The sequence below is a fragment of the Macaca fascicularis genome, chromosome 3, assembly GCF_037993035.2.
Source record: "Macaca fascicularis isolate 582-1 chromosome 3, T2T-MFA8v1.1".
NCBI classification, from domain to species: Eukaryota; Metazoa; Chordata; class Mammalia; order Primates; family Cercopithecidae; genus Macaca; species Macaca fascicularis.
Genome location: NC_088377.1, coordinates 195991761 through 196004143, shown reverse-complemented (window position 1 = coordinate 196004143; position 12383 = coordinate 195991761). Strand labels below are relative to the sequence as shown.

At 45.4% G+C, this 12383-nt stretch overlaps 1 protein-coding gene across 7 annotated transcripts in view; it reads right to left on the bottom strand.

Annotated features, from left to right (window-relative positions):
- Nucleotides 1–12383, bottom strand: part of DPP6 (dipeptidyl peptidase like 6) — a 1022456-nt gene that overhangs the window by 175897 nt on the left and 834176 nt on the right. The window lies entirely within an intron of this gene.

The window sequence follows — 12383 nt, the reverse complement described above, 5'->3', positions numbered from 1 at the left end:
TTCCCTTCACCTTCTGCCATGATTGAAAGTTTCCTGAGGCCTCCCCAATCATGATTTCTGTATAGCCTGCAGAATCATGAGTCAATTAAACCTCTTTTTAAAATAAATTACCCAGTCTCAGGTAGGTCTTTATAGCAATGTGACAACGAACTACTACAGAAAATTGATACTGAGAATGGGACATTCTTACAAAGATACCTGAAAATGTGGAAGTGACTCTGGAACTTGGTAATAGGCAGAGGTTGGAACAGTTTGGAGGACTCAGAAGAAGACAGAAAGATGAGGGAAAATTTGAAACTTCCTAGAGAATTGTTGGGTGGTTGTGACCAAAATGCTGATAGTAATATAGACACTGAAGTCCAGGCTGAGGCAGTAAGAGGAGGTAAGGAACTTACTAAGAATGGCAGCCAAGGTCACTTTTGTTATGCATGAGCAAATAGATGATTGAAAACTGGAATTTATATTTAAAAAGGGAAGCCAAGCATAAAAATTTGCAGCCTGACTATGTGGTAGAAAAGAAAAATTCGTTTTCTAGGGAGGAATTCAAGCCAGCTACAGAAATTTGCATAAATAAAAAGGAACCACGTGTTAATCACCAAGACAATAGAGAAAATGCCTCCAAGGCATTTCAGAGACCTTCGAGGTAGCCCCTCCCATCACAGGCCTGGAGGCTTAGGAGGAAACAATGGTTTCATGGGCCAGGCTCAGGGCCCCACTTCTCTGTGCAGCCTTGGTGCCCTGAATTGTGCCCACACCAGCTCCAGCCATGGCTAAAAGTGGCCAAGGTACAGCTCAGGCTGTTGCTTCAGAGGGTGCAAGCCCCAAGCCTTGGTAGCTTCCACTTGGGTTAAGCATGTGGGTGTGCAGAGTGTGAGAGTTGAGGTTCGGGAGCCTCCACCCAGATTTCAGGATGTATGAAATGCCTGGATATCCAGGCAGAAGTCTATTGTGGGGTGAAACCCTCATGAAGATCCTCTACTGGGGCAGTGCAGAGGGGAAATGTAGGGTTGGAGTCTTCACACAAGAGACCCCACTGGGGCACTGTCTAGTGGAGCTGTGAGAAGAGGACCACTCTATTCCAGACCATAGAATGGTAGATCCACTGACAGCTTGCAGCATGCATCTGTAAAAGCCCCAGGCACTCAATGTCACCCTGTGAAGGCAGCCAAGGAAGCTGAACCCTGCAGAGCTACAGGGCAGAGTGGCCCAAGACCATGGGAGCCCACTGTTGTATCAGTGTGCACTGGATATGAGTCATGGAGTAAACGGAGATCATTTTGGAGCTTTAAGATCTAATGACTGCCATGCTGGGTTTCAGACTTGCAAGTGGCCTGCAGCTCCTTTGTTTTGGCCAATTTCTCCCATTTGGAATGGGAGCATTTACCCAATGCCTGTGTCCCCATTGTATTTTGGAAGTAACTATCTTGCTTTTGATTTTACAGGCTTATAGGCAGAAAAAACTTGCCTTGCCTCAGATGAGACTTTGGACTTGGATTTTGGGTTAATGCTGGAATGAGTTAAGACTTTGGGGGATTGTTGGGAAGGCATGATTGTATTTTGAAATGTCAGAAGGACATGAGATCTGGGAGGGGACAGGAGTGGAATGATATGGTTTGGATGTGTGTCCCCACCCAAATCTCATGTCAAATTGTAATCCCCAATATTGGAGGTGGGGCCTGGTGGGAGGTGACTGGATCATGGGGGTAGATTTCCCCCTTGCTCTTCTCATCATAGTGAGTGAATTCTCATGAGATCTGGCTGTTTAAAAGTGTATAGCACCTCCCCCTTCACTCTCTTTCTCTTGCTCCCCCATGTAAGATGTGCCTGCTTCCCCTCTACAATGATTAAAAGTTTTCTGAGGCCTCTCCAGCCATGCTTCCTGTAAAGCAGAACAGTGTGTCAATTAAACCTCTTTTCTTTATAAATTATCCAGTCTCGGGTAGTTCTTTACAGCAATGTAAGAATGGACTAATACAATATCAAATTGGATTACTTTTGCAATCCAATTTTTCCTACCAATTAAGATTGATGGGCTGGGACACTGTAGATCTGGGTTTTATTCATTCAACAACATTCATTAAAAATTATTCAGTGAGCATCTACTCTGCAGTCAGGGGGGATCACAGTGGTAAACATGCAAGAACTCCAATGTGCCTTTATTCTACTTACAATCTGTAAAGAGGTCAGACTCTAAGCAGGACAATGGTCTGATAGGGAAAAATGTGGAGTTCTGCAAACACAAAACAGAGCTGCCTAACTCAGGCAAAGGGCAGGCAAAGGGCAGGCAAGGCTTTCCTCAGAATGTTATTGAAAACAATTTACTATTGTGATAAAATACACATTACATAAAATTTGCCATTTTAACCATTTTAAGTGTCCAGTTCAGTGAATTAAGTATGCTCATATTTTTGTGCAACCCTCACCACCATCCATCTCCAGAACCTTTCCCTCTTCCCAGACTGAAACTCTGTCCCCGTTAAATACTATTGGAACTCCCCATCCCTCCAGCCCCTGGCACCCCTACTCTACTTCCTGTCTCTAGGAGTCTGACAACTCCAGGGACATCATACGAGCGGAATCATGCAGGAGGGGCAAGAGAGGATACTCAGGAGGCCAGGAACCAGCTCCTGGAGGGTCTGGAAGCCACACTCCGGTGTCCCAAAGGCAATGGGAAGCCCCTGCCAGAGGTGTGAGTTGGAGGCAACATGTTTACACTCGAGTCTCCTGAAGATGAGTATGGAGGCAGATGGTGTGGCGAAGAGAAGGGAGCCAGGCTCCAAATGGGAGGAGCCTGTTGCTATCATCTGAGGAGCACTAACCATGGAGATGGAGGAGGATCAGCCATTGAGACTATGAGAAGAACCCATTGACCATGGGAAGTGACCTGAGGTCTGGGGTGAAGTTTTGGGATGAGGCAAAGCTGCTCTCAAACTGATGATCTCTTGGGCCACTGGGTAATAGAGAACCATCTGCAGAGTTGGGGTACACTGGAAGATATTATAATTTTGACCTCGGGCGAGTCACCCCCTCTCTGGGGATGTGGGGGAGATGGTTTATGTTGGTGGTCCTCAGATTTTGATGCATATTACATGGCCTGGGGAGCGTTTGAAAAACCTAATGCACAATCCACCAGCCCAACCCAAAGTCAGAATCTTCAGGAATGGAATCCAGGCATCAGTGTTTTTAAGAAACGTCCCAGGTGATTACAATATGCAGCTAAATTTGAGAACCTGTGGCCCAGGAACCACCTCATGTCTCCTGAAGCTCCTAAGCTATAAATTGTCCTACACAATGTATCCTCTGGTGCGTGGATCAATTCTGCCCTGGGTTTTCTGTCTCTAAACTCTCTGCCCACATCCCTATGGGTACCTCACAACCTGATGCAGCCCAGACTGCAAATACTCAGTGTCTACAGAAATCGGGCATGCAGACCAAGAGTGGGGATCAAACCAGCTGTTTTCTTTTAAGAAATTCTAGGAAAAATATTGCAGTGTCATTTAAGAGACTATGGAGAGAAGGTATTTTGCATAATACAGGAAATGGCACGAATATGGAATGTTTTTTACTGAGAATACGAAAAAGGCAGTTTCCCCAGATTGTTCCCACGGAGGGATGGATCTGAAAGCAGCGGCAAGTATTCGTTTTCTGCTCAGCCCTCCTGGCTCTTCAAGGATTCACTTCAGCCAGAAATGAGTTGGAAAACTTCCAGAAACAAGTATACATCCTCATTTAATTTCAGCAGCTGTTCTTATGAGTTTGCCTAAGGGTAAGATGTATTACTAAGTTTTAGCTTTTTTTTTTTTTTTAAATAAATGTGTTGTAAGCCTACAATGGATTTTTGAATCAAATCAGACCACAGCCAATTATTATTTTCAGTTAGTAAAGTTTGCTATGATGGATATTAAATCCTTTTTGTTTTTTTGCTTTGGTTTTATTTCTAATGGAAGGAAAATGAAAGAACAAGCTATAAAGAAGAGTGCATCTTGCTTTGAAGATCTTTCACATTTTCCTTTTTTTTGAGACAGAGAGAGTCTCGCTCTGTCACCCAGACTGGAGTGCAGTGGCTCAATCTCAGCTCACTGTAAACCTGTTTCCTGGGCTCAAGCAATCCTCCCATCGACCCTCCCAGGTAGCTGAGACTATAGGTGCCGGCCACCACTCCCGTCTAGTTTTTGTATTTTTTGTAGATGGGGTTTTGCCATGTTGCCCAGGCTGGTCTCAAACTCACCTGAGGCATTGAGCTCAAGTGATCCACCCACCTCAGCCCCGCAAAGTGCTGGGATTACAGCGTAAGTCACTGTGCCTCACATTCTCCTTTTGATATTCAGATTAAGATATCTGAGGAAAAGATGACGGAAGGCATCAAGTTCTGCCTGTAGTTTTGCGATGCTAACCCCCAGGAGGCTGAGAAATCCTGGGTGCTGAGATCAAATACTGGGGTGAGTGCCTGAATTTTTACTTTTTATCCACCATGTGCATGGCTGGCAGAGCGCTCAGGCTCCTCTGAGTTCCTGAGATTCTTGTTCCTAAAGGGGCTTGAAGCCTCCCTAGGTGTGGCCTTTACTGTCTGGATTAGTTCACGCGCCATCCCCGAGGCCTCACTCCAACCACTTGGAGCTACTCACAACCATGGGTCGCCCTCACTCAACTACCTGCCTCCTGCTGCCGCCCCCGATTTATCTCATACGTCGCAGTCCAGATTTGTCTTTACTGAAACACGATTTTTCTCATGCATTTTTTAAAAATCTGAAATACCTTTCTGCTCACTTCAGAATAAAGTTTAAATCTCTAGTCTGCAACCCAAATCCCTCCACAATCAAGATGTGATTTTCAGTCCCATAGAAGTCATTGAGGTCCCATGATGCAGGGTTAGGGACGTCATTGGCCCTAAGGAGTTCCCATTCACAGTGAGAATCTGGATCTACCCAGCCCAGTGTGCTCCAGGCTACATGATGGTGTCTACACCACATGCTTGGAGCACAGAGGATGTGCTGCATGGCCTGGTCCAGCTGCTGGACTGTTGTGTACCTCAGTTTCTCCATTTGGCAGCAGAGATAATAACGAAACCTCATCTTTTGTCATTGTTTTTGGAAGACAGGGTCTTTCTCTGTTGCGCAGGCTGGAGTGCAGTGGTGTGATCGTAGCTCACTGCAGCCTCAACCTGCTGGGCTCAAGCAATCCTCCTGCCTCAGCCTCCCAGGTAGCTGGGACGACAGACACACACCACCACACCCAGGTATTTATTTATTTTTTTTGGCAGAGATGGGGTCTCACTATGTTGCCTAGGCTGGTCTTGAACCCCTGGCCTCAAGTGGTCCTCTAGCCTTGGTTTCACAAGTGTTGGGATTAGAGGTGTGAGCCACTGCGCATGGCCAATAGAACCTAATCTTAAGTGGATGTGAAGAGCAAGTGAGTCAACCAACTCGAAGTACATAAAACAGTGCCTGGCCTGAAAGAAATGCTCAATCACATCTTCTGTTGTTACTGTCTCCCTTATAAAAAAATCCATTCTCTCTGAAGGGGTTAGAAGAGGCTTCACAGGAGGTATCATCTGAGCTAGAATGTTAAGGATTAATGCTTTCAATTACGATCAGGTCTAGCTTATCTATTTCTTTTTCTTTTTTTCTTTTATTTTTTATGCTTTTGGTGTCACAGCTAAAAATCCATTGCCAAATCCAAGGTCATGAACATCTCCCTTATGCTTCTATGATTTTTACAGTTTTCACATGTATTTAGGTCTTTGATCTATTTCGGGTAAAGTTTTGTATATGTTGGGCAGACACTTCTAAAACGCTTTACAAGCATTAACTCACGTAATCTTTAAAAATAACCCTATGGGGCAGGTACTATCATTCCTGCTTTGTAGATGAAGACACAGGAGCATAGCGTTGTTAAGTAACTTGTCCGGCAGTTGGTGGGTCAGGGGTGCGGCTGGGATAGAAACCCGGTTGTACGAGGCAGTTACATGCCTTGCCCAAGGTCAGCAGTTAACAGAAGAAGGAGCCAGGATTGGACCTCACGCAGCAGGTTCCAGAACTTGTGGTCTCGTGACTATGGCACGTTGCATCTTGACAACAACTTGCTAAATATATGAAAGCTGTGATTTTTAAACAAAAATACACCAGACCATCAACAACTTTGATCACAATGCCACCTCTCACATTCTCTTCCTCACTCAGAAGGAACCTGATGCCAGAAGCTCACACTCATGAGACTCACACAGAAGAACCAGGTGGGGACAGAAGGATGGCTCCCTGTCATCGTCACAGCGTGTCTCCAGCAGACACGGCAGCTGTGGCAGCAGCCGGCCCCATTCTGCCCTCTTCTCAAGGCTTATTCAGGAAAAACCTCTTGCCAGGAGCTTTGTCGTCAGCTGCCCAGTGACCGTGGACCCGCACTGGCAGGAGGCCCTTCTTACTGAAAGATCCATCAGTGAAGGACCCTGTTGGCTGGCTCAGCACTTGCATTCCATTCTGGTGAAGGGGCTCCACCCCTTTTTCAAGATGGTCTTCGCCCTGTGGGCACTCAGCCAGTACCTGCATCTGCGATGGATTCTGTGGCCTCAACCCAACTGTGGCACCGGGGCCCTGCAGCTGGAGATGCTGTTGAAACACGTGAGCCCAGTGTCCACTGGAAGCCCTGTCCTGCTACAGCTGGGGGACCCTGTTATCCTGGAGCGGGGCATGTGCTCTCTGCTGTCAGACCTCGGTTCCTTCTTCCAGAAAACTTTTACAAGGTAAATGCTCAGGTTTCCAAAACAGGCTGAGATGTACATAAGGCCCAGGAGAATGATGGTGTCTGCTTTGTGGTCCTCACGTGGGACTGTCCAGCCCCCACTAGTAAGCAATGGGGACACACGCAGGCTTTTCCAGGACAGGCAAGGCCACTGTCTCCACTTCCTCCATGCTGCCCTGGCCCTGGTGCCCTGCCTGGAAGTTCTGCCTGCCGGTGCCTCCTCTCCTGGGCACGGCACAGGTGTGTTCCCTCCTCAGTCTGTCGATTCACTCTTCTCCTCACCCAAACCCTCTGTTTCCCTCGGCACCTGTCCAGATCCTACACCCCTGTAAGCCTCTGCTCAGCTCCCAACCTTCCAGCAGGAAGGCTCAACAATCTCCGTCCATCACAGACCTTCTGTGCTCATGCTGTACTCCCTCCTCACCAACAGAACAGATCCTACAGGCTGAGAGGTTGTGGGAAGCAGATGCAGGAGCTCGGGGGAAAGGATAAGAGAGGTCGGACATGGGCGCAGGATGAGGCCTGCTCTCCAGTCTGGTCCCTGGCACCCCCTGAAGCCCCCAGACAGAGACCTTCATGTTGACACTGAAGCAATGTCCACTGAAACACAAGTGAGCTCTTTTCAGAGCGGCGACAATCGGCCCAGCCTCGGAAGACTCCGTTTCCCATTTCTGCTGCACACTAGGCCACCGCAGCTGACGGGGGCAGTGACCTGCGGAGAAGAAGCAGCGACTCCAGGCCAAGGGAGGCAGGGGAACTGTGTGCCGGGTACCTGGCCTCCACAGAGGGCCCTGTCCAATGCCTGCTGGAAGCTGACTGTGCAGAGACTTGACACTTTACAAATATTAGTAGCCTCTGCAGACCTCACCAGTAGAGTGAGGTCTGTGTCGGGGCGGTGGGCAAAGTCCTCAGCAGAGTGAGTTACATGAATCATTCCCACTGTGTATCCATACTTGACACCCCAGTTTTCTCCTGCAGGTTCATCTGGCCTTCTCCACTGACTACATTTCAAATTTTATGAGAGTAGGGTCCACACGTCATTTTTCCTTTGTGTTCCAACCTTCCTTCCTTCCAACCCCATGGCCACATTACTTCTGTGTATCTTTAATCTCATACAAACTTGAAGGATGGAAGTTTTGCTGGCAGCCCGGCCAATACAGCCCACTTTGGAGCCCCCAGATCCCAGCATAACATCATTGCTCTGGAGGGGCTGGGATGTAACCAAGACAACCCCGGCATAGATAAGACCCGTGTGTACGAAGCCCACCAGTCACCCAAACATGCCACCATGTAGCCTCTGTACTTGAATTTGAAGAACGAGAGAGAAGGAATCTTAAGTGATGGGAGAAGGCTGTCACTCTCTAATTCACAACCAAAAAAGAAAACATATGGAAAGTAGAATATCTGGAATTTTTGAAAGAGCAATGGGGCAAAACCTAGTAAGTCCCCAGATGTTCAGACACAAGAAGAGTGGTGCTCTTGAGCAGTGAGGGGATGAATAATTTCCTGGATGTGACTCAAAGGCAGAGAGATAAAGATCTTAAAGAAAAGGAAGACTCACTTTGGGAGGCTGAGGCAGGTGGATCACCTGAGGTCAGAGGTTTGAGACCAGCCTGGCCAACATGGTAAAACCCTGTCTCTACTAAAAATACAAAAATTAGCCAGGCGTGGTGGTGGGTACCCGTAATCCCAGCTACTCAGGAGGCTGAGGCAGGAAAATCGCTTGAGTCCGGGAGGTGGAGGTTGCAGTGAGCTGAGATCATGCCATTGCACCCCAGGCTGGGTGACAAGAGCAAAACTCGGTCTCAAAAAAAAAAAAAAAAAAATTAAAAAAGGGAAGAGGAATTCTAAAACCCAGGCGAGCCAGCTTTAAAGAGGCCCTCACTGTGGGTTCCACAGTGACTAAAGATGGTGGGGTGTGGGAGTAGAATAGAGACAAAAACTCAGAGCAAAGGGCTGAACTTTTAAGATTTTCATTTAGAAGTTTTATTCAAAAAAATCTTGATATGAAGAATGAAATTAGACCCCAATTTCTCACCACTGAAAAAAGTCAACTCAAAATGGTTTAAAGACTTAGCCATAAGACCCAATGTTATAAAACAAGAAGAAGAAAGTGCAGTGGAAATACTTCGTGGCATTAGTCTGGACAAGGATTTTATAGAAAAGAACTCAAAGGCACAGGCACAAACACAAAAATAGAAAAAGGCAATTACAGTAAACTAAAAAGCTTCTGCACAGCAAAAGAAACGATCGACAGAGTGAAGAGACAGCCTGCAGAATGGGAGGAAATATCTGCAAACGATGCATCTGACAAGGGGTTAGTTTCCATAATACATCAGGAACTCAAACAACTCGATAGCAAAAACCGAATCATTTGATTAAAAAACGGGCAAAAGAACTGAATAGACACTTCCCAAAAGAAGACATACAGATGGCAAACAGGTCTAGGAGAAAATCTTCAACATCAATAATCATCAGAGAAATGCAAATGAAAACGACAATGAGAAACCATCTCACCCCCGTTAGAATGGCTGTTATCAGAAAGACAAAAATTAACAAATGCTGGTGAGGATATGGATAAGGAGGACATTTTATACACTGTTAGTGGAAATGTAAATTAGTATAACCATTATGGAACCCAGTATGGAGGTTCCTCAAAAAAGGAAAAATAGAGCTACTATATGATCCAGCAACCATATGGTTGTATACTGGGTAGACATCCAAAGCAAATGAAATCAGTATGCTGAGATACATGCACTTCCATGTTCACTGCAGCACTATTCACAGTAGGCAAGACATGGAATCAACCCAAGTGTCCATTAATGGATGAGTGAATGTAGAAAATGTGGTATACATATATACAAGGAAATAGTATTTAGCCAAAGAAAAGAATGAAATCCTGTCATTTGCAGCAACATGGATGAACCTAGAGGACACTAGGTTAAGTGAAATAAGCCAGGTACAAAAAGCCAGATATCACATAGTCTCACTCATATGTGCATCTAAAACATTGCTCTCATAGAAGTAGAGAGTAGAGTGGTACTGGGAAAGTGTGTGTGTGTGTGTGTGTGTGTGTGTGTGTGTTTGTGTGCAGGTGGGTAATGGGGAGAGACTGGTCAATGTTACAGTGAGGTAGAAGGAATAAGTCCTAGTATTCCATTACACAGTTGGGTGATAATGGTTAACAATAATGTATTGTCTATTCAAAATATCTAGAAGCAAAGATTTTGGGTATTCTCACCACAAATAAATGATAAATGTTCAAGCTGATGAATCTGATAATTACTGTAATTTGATAATTACACATTGTATACATGTATTGAAACATCACACTCATTCAGGTGTGGTGGCTCACACCTGTAATCCCAGCACTTTGGGAGGACGACACTGGCAGATCATGAGGTCAGGAGTTCAAGACCAGCCTGACCAACATGGAGAAACTCCGTCTCTACTAAAAATACAAAATGAGCCGTGCATGGTGGTGCACGCCTGTAATCCCAGTTACTTGGGAGGCTGAGGCAGAAGAATTGCTTAAACCTGGGAGGCGGAGGTTGCAGTGAGCTGAGATCTCACCACTGCACTCCAGCCTGGGCAACAGAACAAGACTCTGTCTCAAACAACAACAACAACAACAACAAACAAACAAACAAACAAAAATCACCCTGTACCACATTAAATAAGTACAATTATTATGTGTCATCTAAAAATAAAATAAAATTTTTAAAATGGCATAATATATTAGGCTATCTTGAAAACCAGTTTGGGCTATTTGGGAGAAAAAAAAAAAACCATGCTGTCTTTTTGAGTAAATTCTATGTCTGGAACCAACTAACCCATGCATCTGTTTACCTGACATTTGTTGATCATTAAAGATACCACATTTGATCAGGAATGCACCTGCTCTCCTATATCCAGGAGCAGCATATACTATAAAGGGGAAGTAAACTATAGCTGGGGGTGAAGGGGGAAGGCTTTCGAGGAGGGGCCTAGAGAACTCATTCGGTGTGCATGGGGGAGAGTTGAAGGGAGAACTCTTCAGTTGTCAGCATCCATGTGTGGAAAGGCTCACGAATCTGATGCATTTAGGGGACTACAAGTAGGTTGGAAGAGTTGTAAAACAGTAAGTGGGTAGGGATGCGGGGTGGTAAAAGATACAGCAAGACTGGGGGACAGGTCAGGCTATGGGAAGCCTTGTGTTCCAGGGGATTTGGGGCTTCATTTTCTTCGTGATAGGTAAACTTGGAAAGAAAAGTCATAAAAGACCCAGATAATCAGATTTTCATTTCAGAAATATCACCAAGACGGCTGAGGGGAGATGGGAGGCAGAAGGCTGGTGATGGGGAGGCCTAAGAAATAGTGAAAGCACAAACTACAAAAATGAGATCTAAAAGAAGATGGATTTGAAAAAAAGTAGGAGTCAGAATCTACAGGGTGCGGGTGTGTGGCGGGAACAAGAAGGAAATATGATTTCTCATCCTCGCACCTAGGTGACAGAGTGTATGGGTTACTAAGAACTAAGATGGGAGATGAAGAAGGAAGAGAAGGTTTGGAGAAGGGAGTCAGAGTGGGGTTTGCGCAAGTTGACCGTGAGATGCCTCTGAGACTTCCAGGTAGTTGCTCCATAGGCAACTGGAAGTTAGTGTCTAAAGAGAGACAAGGGACAGAGATGGCAGGTTCATCACCTATGGATGACAGTCAAAACCACACCTTATACAACATAAAGTCCCTCAAAACAAAGCACTTCTTGAGCAAAGGGTACGGCTGAGGGTGACAGCCAGGGGAACATCAATTTTCATCAGGTGGGTGGATGAGGTTCCATTTGGTGTCAATACTCACACTGAAGTTCCTCACATTTGACGGCTGCAGGGTACCCTTTGGGCTATTACAGTTGAAAATTGTCTCATAATTCAAGTACTTAAAATAGCCTATCACAATCCCACTTCGTCTGCATCATATTAGCAAGTGTTTCAATGATAAGGTTGGAAAATTGTACGAGTTTGTGATTCCTTGTCTGAAAAATAGATTGAAATTAAAGTAGGCTTCAATGTACATTCGCTCAACAAATATTCCTTTTATAAAATGTTATCCTGTCTGGGTGCACTGGCTCACGCCTGTAATCCCAGCACTTTGGGAGGCCTAGGCAGGTGGATCATCTGAGATCAGGAGTTCGAGACCAGCCTGGCCAACATGGTGAAAACCCATCTCTACTTTAAAAATACAAAAATTAGCCAGGCATGGAGGCAGGTGCCTGTAATCCCAGGTACTTGGGAGGCTAAGGCAGGAGATTTGCTTGAACCCGGGAGGCAGAGGTTGCAGTGAGCTGAGACCACGCCATTGCACCCCAGCCTGGGCAACAAGAGTGAAACTCCATCTCAAAATAAACAAACAAATAAATAAAAATAAAATAAAATAAAATGTTATCCTATTAGTTCTTCTTCTTCTGAGCCTACCAGGTAAAAGTGTGAGGACCTCTGCTTGGGATTCAAAGCCATCACCAGCCTGTCCCAAGTTATTTCTCATCTTCTATTTCTTTCTGCCAGACTCATCTCTTTGTTATTTCCCAAGTAAGCCCACTCAGTCTACCTTGGGCAAGCCCCCTCTGGGTATTTATAAAATACATGAAATTTTCATTAGTTTCATTTTTTAAA